Source organism: Candoia aspera, chromosome 5 (assembly GCF_035149785.1).
Source record: "Candoia aspera isolate rCanAsp1 chromosome 5, rCanAsp1.hap2, whole genome shotgun sequence".
In the NCBI taxonomy this organism is placed as follows: domain Eukaryota; kingdom Metazoa; phylum Chordata; class Lepidosauria; order Squamata; family Boidae; genus Candoia; species Candoia aspera.
The window spans coordinates 55,397,719-55,409,719 of record NC_086157.1 but is presented as its reverse complement, the minus strand read 5'-3'; positions in this window follow the sequence as shown (position 1 = coordinate 55,409,719).

Below are 12,001 nucleotides of genomic sequence, written 5' to 3'. Positions count from 1 at the left end.
ATTGAAATAAAAAGAATGACTTTTCAGTTCATATGCCAGCCTATCACTCAGTTCTCCAGCCTGGGAAATAGAAAAGTTTCCAAGGAAGGGTTGATTGAAAGTAAATTGAATAAATATTACTTGCCCTGAAGTTAGAGATAGAACAAACTATTTAAAAACATGAAATGTGGCAGCCTTCAAGATTATCTAGTAGGTGTCTTGCAAGATGTAAATGGAATAATTATTAATTTGAACTCTTACTTGTGTCTGAATCTTAGATACAGAATAGATGATATCCAACTTAACTGGGTGCTATTTATTTAAAAATTTGATCAGAGGGCAACTTCCTTTGAATCAGCTTTTGGTCCAGATAATTTTCTTTTCCTCACAACACATGTGGAGAAAGTAAGTTAATAGTATTCTCTTCCCCTTTCTACTTCCACTTCTAGTCTGTTGTTCAGAAAGGGGATGGGAAACCCACATATTACCAGCAAGGCAGAGTTTCAGAGTAATCCTTAGGGACTTGATTGTTAATGAGGTAAGTAGATTTGACCTGTAATAAAACATTGTGCTGTCCCATGTGATAAGCTGGAATCCCTGTAATATTAAAGAGAGCAGTAAGCAGCCTTTTCGATCTACCCAAGCCATGAGATCCTGGCAAATGGATATAGAAATGCTTTAACAGTTTCTATGTAAAAATAGGCCAAAGTCTTTCAAAATCCTGATTCCCACTATTAAAAACATTGTGAATGAGACTGTCTCAGTGTGAGTGGCTTCCAATGCAAGGCCCATTACCAAAGATGCAATAAAATAAGCAAAGCTTGCTAGCTGAAATGGGCAAGGTCTTCATTTATAGGCAAAATAAGAACATCTAAAATATAGTAGGTCAGTGTAAGCACTACTGAATACAGTTTAGAACTACATATAGAGAAAGAATGGCTCAGTAGCTGGGTTATACAATCTGATCCACCCTGAGCCTTATTTGAGAATCAGTGTCAAAGATTCACTTCCAAGTGAATGTGCTTAGGATTGCAATCCAGTCACCACTGAGCTCTATCTGATGAAGACTTTGGTGAGAATTGGAAGCTTGCATCCTCCTCAGAAATTTCACTTTCCCTTTTTTTATTAATATTCCATAGGTCAAACCCGAACAACTGTCCATACCAAGTGATAAGAGATTGTGGCTGACATTTCCCCAATTGTAAAATAAGGCCAAGAGTAAGAAGGCTGGCATGGAGACAATGTAGCTTTCATTTGGGAGAGCAAACACAGTGGTGCAACATTAATAACTGGGCCTTGCCTGTCTTTTAATAGCTGTTAACGTCAGTGCAGGCGCGTGAATAAAGGTGCTGAAAAAAAAGTGGAGTCTCAAAGGGGAGGGGGGCTTTTTTTTCCCCCTTTCCGCCTATGCACCCCACCCCCCGCTTTTTTTTCCACCAGGCAAGGCAACATCTGCTGTACGTTGCATAAACGATCTCTCGGTTAGTCGTTTCAATGCAACCTTATTTGCATCAAGGAAGAAAGGCGAATGTTTTTCGGCTCTCGCCGCGAGCCCTCCCCCACCCTGCCTCCGAGCCCTGATTTGCAGCCTCCTCCGGCGGGAGAGCTCTCCCTAATTACAAGATCTTTTCCAACAGGGGGCGTGTAAACCCAGCAGCAGTTTGACTTCAATTCTGCCTTGGCGACATTTAATAGATTCTGGCAGCGTTTTCACTTACAGCCCTTCGTTAGGAGGGGGAATCGGGAATAATTACCCGGCAATAAAATATCTCTCGTGCACAGAACCTCGTGGCGCGAGGTCTTCGCTAGGAGGCTATTACTCTTGTCAATATTTTTTAGAGAAATATATTTGATTGTGGTTCCCCTCCCCCTCTTTCCAGCTCTTACACACCTAACAATTAGAGGAACCGGCGCGCGCGCAAGCGCGCGCGCACACACTTCTGATTCCCACTGATTTCTGTGGAATGTGTTTACTCTTCCATTTGCATCAGAAGCAGATGATAAATTTCATGTCCACTTAAAAGGGTTTAAGGGATGGGAGTGGGGTGGGAATTCTTTTAAATTGTCTAAAACATTTAAATGTTAGAGGAACGTTTGGCTTCCAGGAAAACGGCGGCGGCGATGGGTTGAAGGATCGTGGCCTTTCGCTCTGGGCTGTGAGGGTTGGGATAGGAACATTTGGGGTCCCTTTTTCCCAGGGATTTTTCTTTTCTTTTAATAGGCCCATAAATTGTTCGTAGCTGCGCTCCTGAAAATCTTCTGAAGGGACTCGTGGTTCTAGGAATGTCCAGGTCTAGGAAAGCTGCTTTCAGTATCTTCAGCCTTAACCTGTCTTCCCACAGTGACTGGACGGCCTCATCCCGGACAAAAGACGTCGCCTGCTCCCCCTGATTGAACGGACTCTTCCCGACTTAACTGCGTGCATTTCATATCATGAAGGAGAGACAGAGACATGTGTGAATCTGGGGGTCAGAGGTTTGTTTGCTTGCTTGTTTTAAGTGGCTGGTCCGGTAGTTCTCAAGAAAGGGCTTTATGCCTTTTCCCACCATAGCATTAATGCCCGAATATCTCATAACTTGTAGACAGGTACCTACAAAATGATGAAACAAAATGTGATGTGTTTAATTTCGACTTATATGTTCTATGAACGTAGCCAATTGCTGGTTATGCCATGAACCAAAGTTGAGAAGGGGATGGTTTAGCATATTTTATTGGCATACGCTTAGTGTTAGAACCCTAAGGTAGAAAGTGTAACTTTACAGTTGGCTTGAAATCCGGCATTTCTCGTCTGTATGATAAATGCCTACCTAAAAGCCCGCAACAAACATTGGAAACAACTTTTCACCCCGACCTCGTAGCGGTCGATCCGTCCAACCTGTTCCCGGGACCAGTACCTCTGCTGCCTGTTCTTCCCTCCTCGGCTAAAATAACGCTGGTTCTCCTGAGGCAGAATGCAGAACCGAGTCAGGTCTTAAAACAGATGGTCCAGCACGACAGAGCCAGCAGCCGGCGACTCTGGAAGAAGAGAAGCACAATCCAGCGCCCACTGGATTGGACACGTCCAGTGTGGGGGCAAGTATACTTTTATTTATTCATTCATCACATTTATAGGAACTAGGATCAGTGACTCCGGAAACCTGGGCGACAAAAGGACTGCCTTCCACTCCGAAGTGTCTGGGCCGATTTAACGTAGCGGTCGCTTCCCCCTTTGCCCTGGTCACGCCTGTTCTCGACCTGGAATCCGATTACCTCACCTCCGTTACATTGACATGCTGGTAGCAGCTCCAGGCCACTGGCAGACCTTGTTCTGTCAGCAGCAGCAGCCTCTCCGAGGGCTCCCTACAGATGCCGAAGGCTGACACTCTTCCTCTCCTCTTCCTACCCGGCCACGAAGTCGATCGATCAAACAAATTATATTCAATAAAAGCTAGCAGGAGGCAGGAAGCTGAATCCCGGCAGAGCAGCAGCAGCAGCAGCAGCTGCCTACGCATTTCGGAGAGACTGCCAGACGAGTAAATAAGAGGAAGGGAGGCTTCCCACGCAGGCAAACCGATTTGTTCCGACTCCCAAAGAAGGCGGAGGTAATGGAAGTGGCCCCTGAGACCAGCTCTCTCTGGAGTCAGCCTGCGTGTGAAGGAGTCGCAAGCAGGCCGGAAGCTGCCCTCCTTCGTGCGCAGCACTTGCTTTCTGGGGCTAAATGGGATGAGCTGCAATGTCCATTCAATGCGAGGCAGTCAGTGGTCTTCACGTGACCAGTATGCTCCAGCGCCCGACAGCACATCTATTTGAAAAAAAGCTTTCTTTCTGGACCCGAAGAAGTCAAGATCTTCTAAGTTAAGATATTGGAGGCTGTGAAGCATCTTAAGTTAAGTGTTATGACCATTCTTTTCTTCAGATTTAGCACCTAGCCGACCATGGTTGATTTTAAAAAAAGCTAAACAGAATCAAAGTTGAGAGGTGCTTGGATGGGAGATCCCTTAGAAAGTCAGCTATAGGCTAGACTAGAAAGTCCAAAGAAAGCACATGCATACACACAAGCACACATTCCAGAAGAAGGGAGTGACAACCCCTTTTGTATTGTTGCCAAGAAAACTACATGATTGTGACCCTGTAGTCACCAGAAGTCAAGCTCAGCTGGAGGAACCTTTACCACTACATATGTGTTGTTTCCAGTTCAGAAAATCCTTTGATTTCCTACTGTATTGGATTATTATTATGAGTCACAGAAGGAAATTTAATGGAGAAACTTAAGATATGCTGGTCAGATCCTTGAACAGGAATCTGCTCACTCCCTCAGGGAGTCAGTCTTTTCACAATCTCTATTCCAGAAAAGCAGCCGTAGAACAGACATTCTCCTACAACATGAAGCCTTCTGATTTTGCCTTAAGCCCTGCCCCCATTTCTACCGAAGCCATGACATCTTTCTCTCCTTGGCCCCACAACATCACCCTTAACTTCTCCCAAGCCCCTGAGTGATGTAGCCTTAAATCATTATTAGCTGCACAGGTATGAAAGTAGAATCCCCCCCCCCCGCCCCTTATTCTGATACTGTCAAACAACAGTCTCAAAGTGTCTGAAGCCTGTTGTGCTTCAACACCTATTACTTCAGAATAGAGGTCAGGTTATAGGTAGTAGGTGCCATCAGAGGTGTGTTGCACTGAGTATTTTGCACTGAGTGTATTTTCTGAGTTCTTTTTCTATCTTTCATTCCTCCCTCCCCCCACTAATTCTGGAACTAACTTGTCTCCAGGCTTCCAACAAGCCTGAGAACAGCAAAACAGACTTTCCTTATTTCATCTGGGAGAAAAGAGATGATGCTAATCCACCTCAACCCTAATCTCAAATGAATCTTTAATGGGGGTTAGGGATAAGATGCAGGCAGATCTGCTTTTCCTCACTGCAGTACCCAGAAAAGGGATATCGAACTAGGACCTTTTTTGTGTGTGTGCTTATTTTGCCATATTCTTGTATTTGTCAGTTTCAATCACTTCATTCTCTCTTCCCAAGGAGTAAGAAACTGCACAGGAGCTAACTGGTTTCAGTAATTCCACTGGTACTACCTAACTCAATGTTTCTCAACCTTGGCAGCTTTCAGATGTGTGGACTTCAACTCCCAGAATTCCCCAGCCAGCATGGCTGGCTGGGGAATTCTGGGAGTTGAAGTCCACACATCTGAAAGCTGCCAAGGTTGAGAAAAACTGACCTAACTGAACAATGACAGAAGGATTTGTTCCATTCTCTCTGGGGCTATTTTTGCCCTAGTGTGTTCCCATACACCATAAAAAATGTTTAATGTCACATGATTTTAACTTGGGAGATGTCCAAATAGCTTGTGGAAAGACGAGTAGGCTTACCAACTTAGAGAATTCCAAGTAGACCCTTGAAGTCACACTTACCCCATTCCTTCTGCAGTGCTCTCAATAGTGGGCGCTTTCCCTGCTGGGTAGTGACAGGCTGAAAGGAGAGGGCAACACAACCAGAGGAGAAAACCAATTATCTTGCTTATAAGCAGTGGTACATTCTCCAGTTAGGACAAGACCATTGGCTTTGTCGTGGGGCAGATACACTAGAGGCAGGACCTCCACCTTTAGTGTATAGGAATAATACAATAGGAACAGCAACGTATGCTGGCTTTGTTTTCTGCTGATTCAAGGATGAGTTGAATCCAGTAGTAGGGAAAATCTTACTGCCTCCTCTTCTTGTTCTTCTTCCTTTTGGAATGTTCTTCATTGGCTCCTAAATGAAGAAGGCAAAGCATCTGTGGCTCTGGATTAAGTGGATTAACTTTTCTGCAATGCCCTGGCTATAAATACACAGCTGCAAAGTAAAGCATAATAAGGAGTGTAGGGTCACATTGCTTCTGGAACTTAACAGTGTTCTCTGACTTCCCATCATCTTCTTTGCCCCACTCGCCTAAAACAATGGGCCTACTCAGTTTCTGTCTTAAATATAATGTAAATGAGAGTATCCTTCACATTACAGGGATTATTTAAAATAAAGGTAAAATACAAATGTAATTTCCTGAATCTCTTGAATAAGCTGGGTGTTTCCTTTACTGAATGGCAAAATTGACCTGTTATTGAAGAGAATATATGTAACTCTGTGACAGTCAAATAAATTAATAAACCACCTGGCTGGGGAAAAAAAGGCCATTTAACCCTTTTAAACTTCTATTTCTTTTTGCTTCTTGTGAATTTATAGTGGCTGCCCTGTGGCTTCTTGTGGATATATTTGGAGTAAGAAAGTATTGCTCAGATAAGGGACACTGGAAAAGCCTACAAACTGATCTTCCCTCTGTCTACATAGTGCTTTGTCTTTATTCATAAAGATGTAATTATCAGTCAACTAGAATCAAGAATAAAAAATGCAGAAATGAAAGGGTGGACATTTTGTGGTTCACAAAGGTTGGTGGTCTGCATTTCCCATCAATCATCTTGATTAGTCATGCTGTTTAATGCTGGTGGGAGCTGGAGTTCAACAAGTTCTGGAGGGCCACAGGTTGTCCATCCCTGTTTTGAATAAGGCTTCTTTGGCTGGTGTCTCCAGAGATCTTAGCCAAAACTCTGGTTATCTGCATTTGGCATTCTGGCTGGCGGGTTATGGAAGCCGAAATCTATTACATCTGGCGGTCATAAATATATATTACCAAGTTTGAAGGAATAGAAATGCTTGTTATGGATGGGCTCTCAGTCTCAGAGAGAGAGGGGAGAAAGAGAGAGAGAGAGAAAACAAGATAAAAACAGCATTCTTCTAACCTGAATGTTAATGAACAACTGTCTAGAAAATGGTTAAATATTAATCTTGTTTTACTGAGCAGTGTTTTGCTCAACATTTTACTTGCAGACAGATTAGATCCAACTCCTCAAAGCAGTTAAATAACTTTTTGTGTGCATATGCATACCTCACACTAAAGTTCATGTGTATGTTCAGAAGTGTGGCTTTAATCAACATATCCTCACCACAGAAGAATAGTTATTTCTCTCCAACATTTGTGCCAGTTTCTCCTACCGAGGTCGACATATAAACACACAAAGGCTTCTTGAAACAAACTTGGAAGACATAATGCTTTATATCTCAGGTACAAATATGAACATTTCTCAGTGCAGATACCTTAGCCTTTAACACCCTTGTGCCACAGCTACAGTGCTTAAATAGTTGCTATCAGTTAATTTCTTTATTCAAGGCATGTTGATGGTGAGCCCTGGGGATTTTGTTATACCTGAGTGATGTTTAACGATTGGGGTTTATTCATACCGGGTATCTATAAACAAAAAGAGCATGACCACCTCCTGGGCTGTAGCGGCATAATCATCCTTACCTGAACTAGCAGTTCCCCTCATGCCAACTACAGCAGTCCCAGTTTGTCAGACCTGAACTCCATATGGTATGAATAATGTAGTCTGCTTCTTCCCCTTCAGCCCAGCGCAAAAGGGATGCATTGGAAATCAAGATGCAAAACACAAAAGTATGTATTGAAAGATTCACACGCCCTGGCAGGCTGCATATGAAATGTTCTTGCCTGCCTGAAGAGGAGGAATACAGAATGCGATCAATATACTGCGGTTGAATGTTTATGTTTAGCATTGAAGCCAGCCTCTGAAAGTCTAATTAATAGGAGGGCCCAGAGTGATAGAGGCTTTGCCTTGGGGACACAACAAAATACAGGCTCATGGAATTGGCCCGCTCTGGCTGTAAAGAGACAGGGAGATCCCCTCTTTCCCTTAAACGGCCGCAAAGCTGATTCGCAGGTACTGGAAAAATATGCTCGATATCCTCCCTGCAACATCTTCTTTCGAAGGATTGCAAATAAGGCAGCAGGAGCCATGAGGAGGCGATCTCCCGGGTAGCTTCCAGGATGCGTGGCCTTGCTGTTAACACATGTTTCAATTTGGGCAGGAGACTGTCAATTACCTGCTGAGCTGTGAGTCAGCCCCCGGGCCGGCGGGAAAGAGAGCTGTGGACTGTTTACCTCCCAAGCCTGGCCAAGCCTCTTTCACCTCCCCTCTCTTTCTTACGACACTGCCCCCCCACCGCAGCCTTCTGCAAAGAAACCCACCCCTGCCTCGCCCCCACCAAGAGGGTGTACTTTGCCCCCTCCAGTTGTATGTTGCTACAAGGCAGTCCATGGTCGACCATTCAGAGGAGGAGCATTCATCCGTTATGTCACAGAACCTTGATTCATTTAACAGCTGGAAGAAAAACGCCATTTACCCTTTAAGAACTGGACTCAAGTGTGGTCACAAGAGAAACACTAGCCAGTTCCAAAAGGCAGTACCTGAAATAAAGGAGTGTCCACGTGCCTATTTAGATGCACTCCTTTCCTTTGCCTTCTTAAAATCAAGATCTTGAAATTCTATCGAAGTTCAGCTGCTCTTGAGTGCTAGCCTAAGGATAGGAGTCAGGTTACTTTAAGTATGGCTAGCTTTGCATCCAACCCATAGTATTTACAATGAGGAGTAAGGTGAACCCTGGGAGGCCTCTGGGTTACCACTGTAGATGCCCTTTACAGAGCAAGCTTGCCTATGATCCTCGGAAGCAATTCCCATGGTGGTGACTGGAATTTATTCCAATGTGAACCTGCATCTTGTGAATTATCACTATGTATACCTATATTTGAACCATTGCAATAGATCATCTTTTGCTGGGAATGAGGCTGTCTTCCTCCCACCTTCAATATGGCTTCTTCCCTGTCTTCCAAAATCAGAATGGGAAGACATTCTCCAAAAAATAAAAAACCTCAAGGGCCCTCACTCTCAAGCAGTTAGGACTTAAATCTATTGGTTTGTCTCAAATATTCAAGCCTTAAATGCAGAAAAGCAAATTTCAAATTTGCCAATGGCTTGGTTTGTTTGCAAACAACCGACCTATGCCATTTAAATATGTCATTTATTCTCCAGAGTCAAAGCAGCTCTAGGATGAATGGAGAAATACTACCAAGCTCATTTTCTTGCAAATTAAGTCTGAATATTTCAAAATAAAGCAATTTATCTGTAATTTACCTGGAAACAAAATCTATTAATCTCCGTGGGAATGAACTTTCTGAAATGTCACAATCAATACACTAATTTTAAAGCAGACTCTTCTTAAGTGGGTTGGATCGAGCTCACTGTCATTTGTAAGGTAAGAAGTTCAAAGAAAAATTGAGATGAAAGTGGGTATATTTTGGAGAGCCATTTATTTATTTATGCCTGTCTGCCTTCCACATCTAGCAACAGAAACGCACACACCCTCCCGTCTGTTCCTTGGCTCCAGATGAAATTTTACTTCCGACTTCTTCTCTTCAGCTGCGCAGTTTAGATGCCGGCGTGCGAGTCGCCTGCTGGCCCTGCTGGACCCATTTCACGGGAGATGCGTTTCCTCTCTCGATATGCCTTCGCTGCTGCCGGCTGCTTCCCTTCAGTCTCTTTCGCTAACGTTTTGGAGATCTAACTGGATCTGTACCCTCCGCGAGTCCTCTTCGCCCATCCGCCTCGCCCTCCTCCCCGACCGACCACCCCGATGCTCCTCTGACGGCGAACGCCACGTAGGCGGCAGCCTATAAATAATTTCCATTATGTTCAGCTGACAGCGCGAGGCGATTAATTTTAATAGCTGTATATTTGCCGGGCTCGGCTAATGCCCTGTAATGAGATGAGAAGCCACCCAACCCCAGATGGCTCCCTCTATCGAGAGAGACAGAGAGGGAGGGGGAGGGGGAGGGGGAGGGGGAGGGGGAGGTGGCCGGGCTCCGCAAGTCTTGTTTCCTCCCGGGGCTCCTAAGGGCACGAACCCTTCTTAGCGGGAGCCGTTCGGTCGCCGGCCCTCCAGTTTAACGGCCTTTGAATCCCAACCCGGCGCCTTTTTTTCCCAGTGTCCGGCCCCTTTCCTCCCCTCGGAGCATGTGGCCTCGGCGGCCGGTAAGCCCGGCTCCTTCCTCTCCTTTGAAACCTTGGCCGAGGTGGTGGGTGGCTGCGCGCTCGCGTTTTCGTTCTGGGAGCGATTTAACTTTTGCGCTGCGGTCGGCTCGGCTCTGCACGGCTCTGCAGCCCCAACGCCACCCCGACTGCTGTCGCTAGGGGCGGGAGGGGACCGCGGATCACGACCCGTCCGATTAACCTAAATATCCTGACCTCCGGGCTGAGAGACGAGAGATTTCGCCTCCCGCCCCCTCGCTCTCCTCCAGCGCGTGTGTCTGCGTGTGGCGGCGGGGAGCTGCCAAGGAAGGAGCGGGCACTTCAGGAGGAGCTGCTGCCCTTGTGTCGGAGCGTTCGGAGGGTGCGCGCGAGGGTGCGCGCGCTTTGGTGCGGGAGCTGGGAGTAAACACGCCGCGGCGGTTCCTCGGCCGGGCGGCGGGGAGAGGGGAGTTTCCCCGCTCGTTCGCTTGCTCGCGCGATTGACAAAAGCCGAACTGAAGAGGGGAGCTCGCTGGGGCAGCGCGGCAGGAAGGAGGGCGATGGGAGAGGGGGGAAGAGCAGCCAGGGACTGGACACGCGGGGTCGAGCAGGCGCGCCGCGAAGGGCGACTTCTAGCTCCGGGCTGGGGTGGGGAGGGGGCCGGAATTACGACCTCCAGCCCCGAGCAGGCTGCGCCTCTCTCGGTCTCCTCAGCCAGGTGGGATGGACCTGCGGCAGCAGCGAGGGAGCACCTGTGTCTTTCTCTCTGCCTCCCCCCCACCAAAAGACAACCCCGAACTACACAGCGCTAATTACCACAGGTAATTGCGTTTCTTCTGAAGGTCATTTGAAGTCCTAGGCTGTGCGTGCGCTCAATTCTTCTTTTCTTTCCCTTTTATCCTGGCAAAAGACCTCAGTCGGCGCTTTCTCTCTCTCCCTCCCCACCCACTGCCCTTGCTGTGTTTTAGATATAAATAGGCGGTGGGGGTGGAGGGGTTCTCCTATAAGCCCACGATCGGCGCGGAAGGGCTACAGCTTCTTTTTCTCTGCCAACGTTAGGGCGGGAGCGAAGGGAAAAGGCAATAAATACATCCCCCACGAGCGGATTCTGCCTTCCTTCTCGGAAGCTGAAAACGAGGAGAGGGGAAGTGTAAAGGGAAAGGCGGGGGCAGAGACAGCTGAGGAGAAGCGGGCGGCGTTTCTCTTGCTAGAAAATAAAAGCAAGTACGGCACGGACGCTCCCCGCCCCCCGCCACTCTAAGGGGCTGGCCCGGAGAGCCTGCCAGGAGTTTCAGGCGGGCGTGAGCCCTTCCAGGGTTGTTTCTTAAAGCCCAGAGAGAGAAATGCCGGGAGATGGACGCGTGGTGCGCACGACGCTGCCGGCGCACAGCCAGGCCAAGGCTAGCATCTGCGAATAGCAGAGCTGTCCCGGAGCAGCTTAGACTGATTTCAAGGGGGGCGGGGGAGGTGCAGCAAATGGGCCTCCCTCTTCCCAGGCTTTTATGTGAAATTGGAAAAAGGTGTCCCCAGTGGTGTCAGGAGGGGGAAGAGAAGTTGAAAAGACCAAGCTGGTTCTCCGGAGAGTCTTTCTCAGAGTCAGTCAAGTTTTCCTTATATGCAGGGCCTCCTCAGCTGCAGGAGGCTCTGCGAGCAAGTCTGCCCGGAGCTTCCGAGACCCGGGTACTGTTGAAGGTGAAATGGAAACCAGCTCAGCCACATGCTTTTGAGGCCTGTACATGTAGAAACACTTTAAATGGCATTCTTGTTTTCTCCACACAAACTTGGACGAGCTTGATCGAACAACCTGTCCGTAGCTAGTTAGAGAAAGCAGAACAAGAACCGAAACTAAAATTATCTGTCATCTGAAACACGGTTGTTTTGGCAGATCCCTTTGGAAGCTAAAATGCTTTTCTTAGTGTAGGAAATCCAAAGACCACCACATTCTTGAGATCAGTGTAATATCAATTCTATTGGTCAGCTATATTGTATCTTGCATTTTTCAAGAGTCTATCTGATCAAAATATTTAAACTTACATGCACAGTCAATGCTAACCTCACAAAAACTACCAGATCACCCCCATGTCAATACAATCCATCATATTCTAGAAATAAGACACATTCAAGAATTCCCTATATGCTCAATAATATAT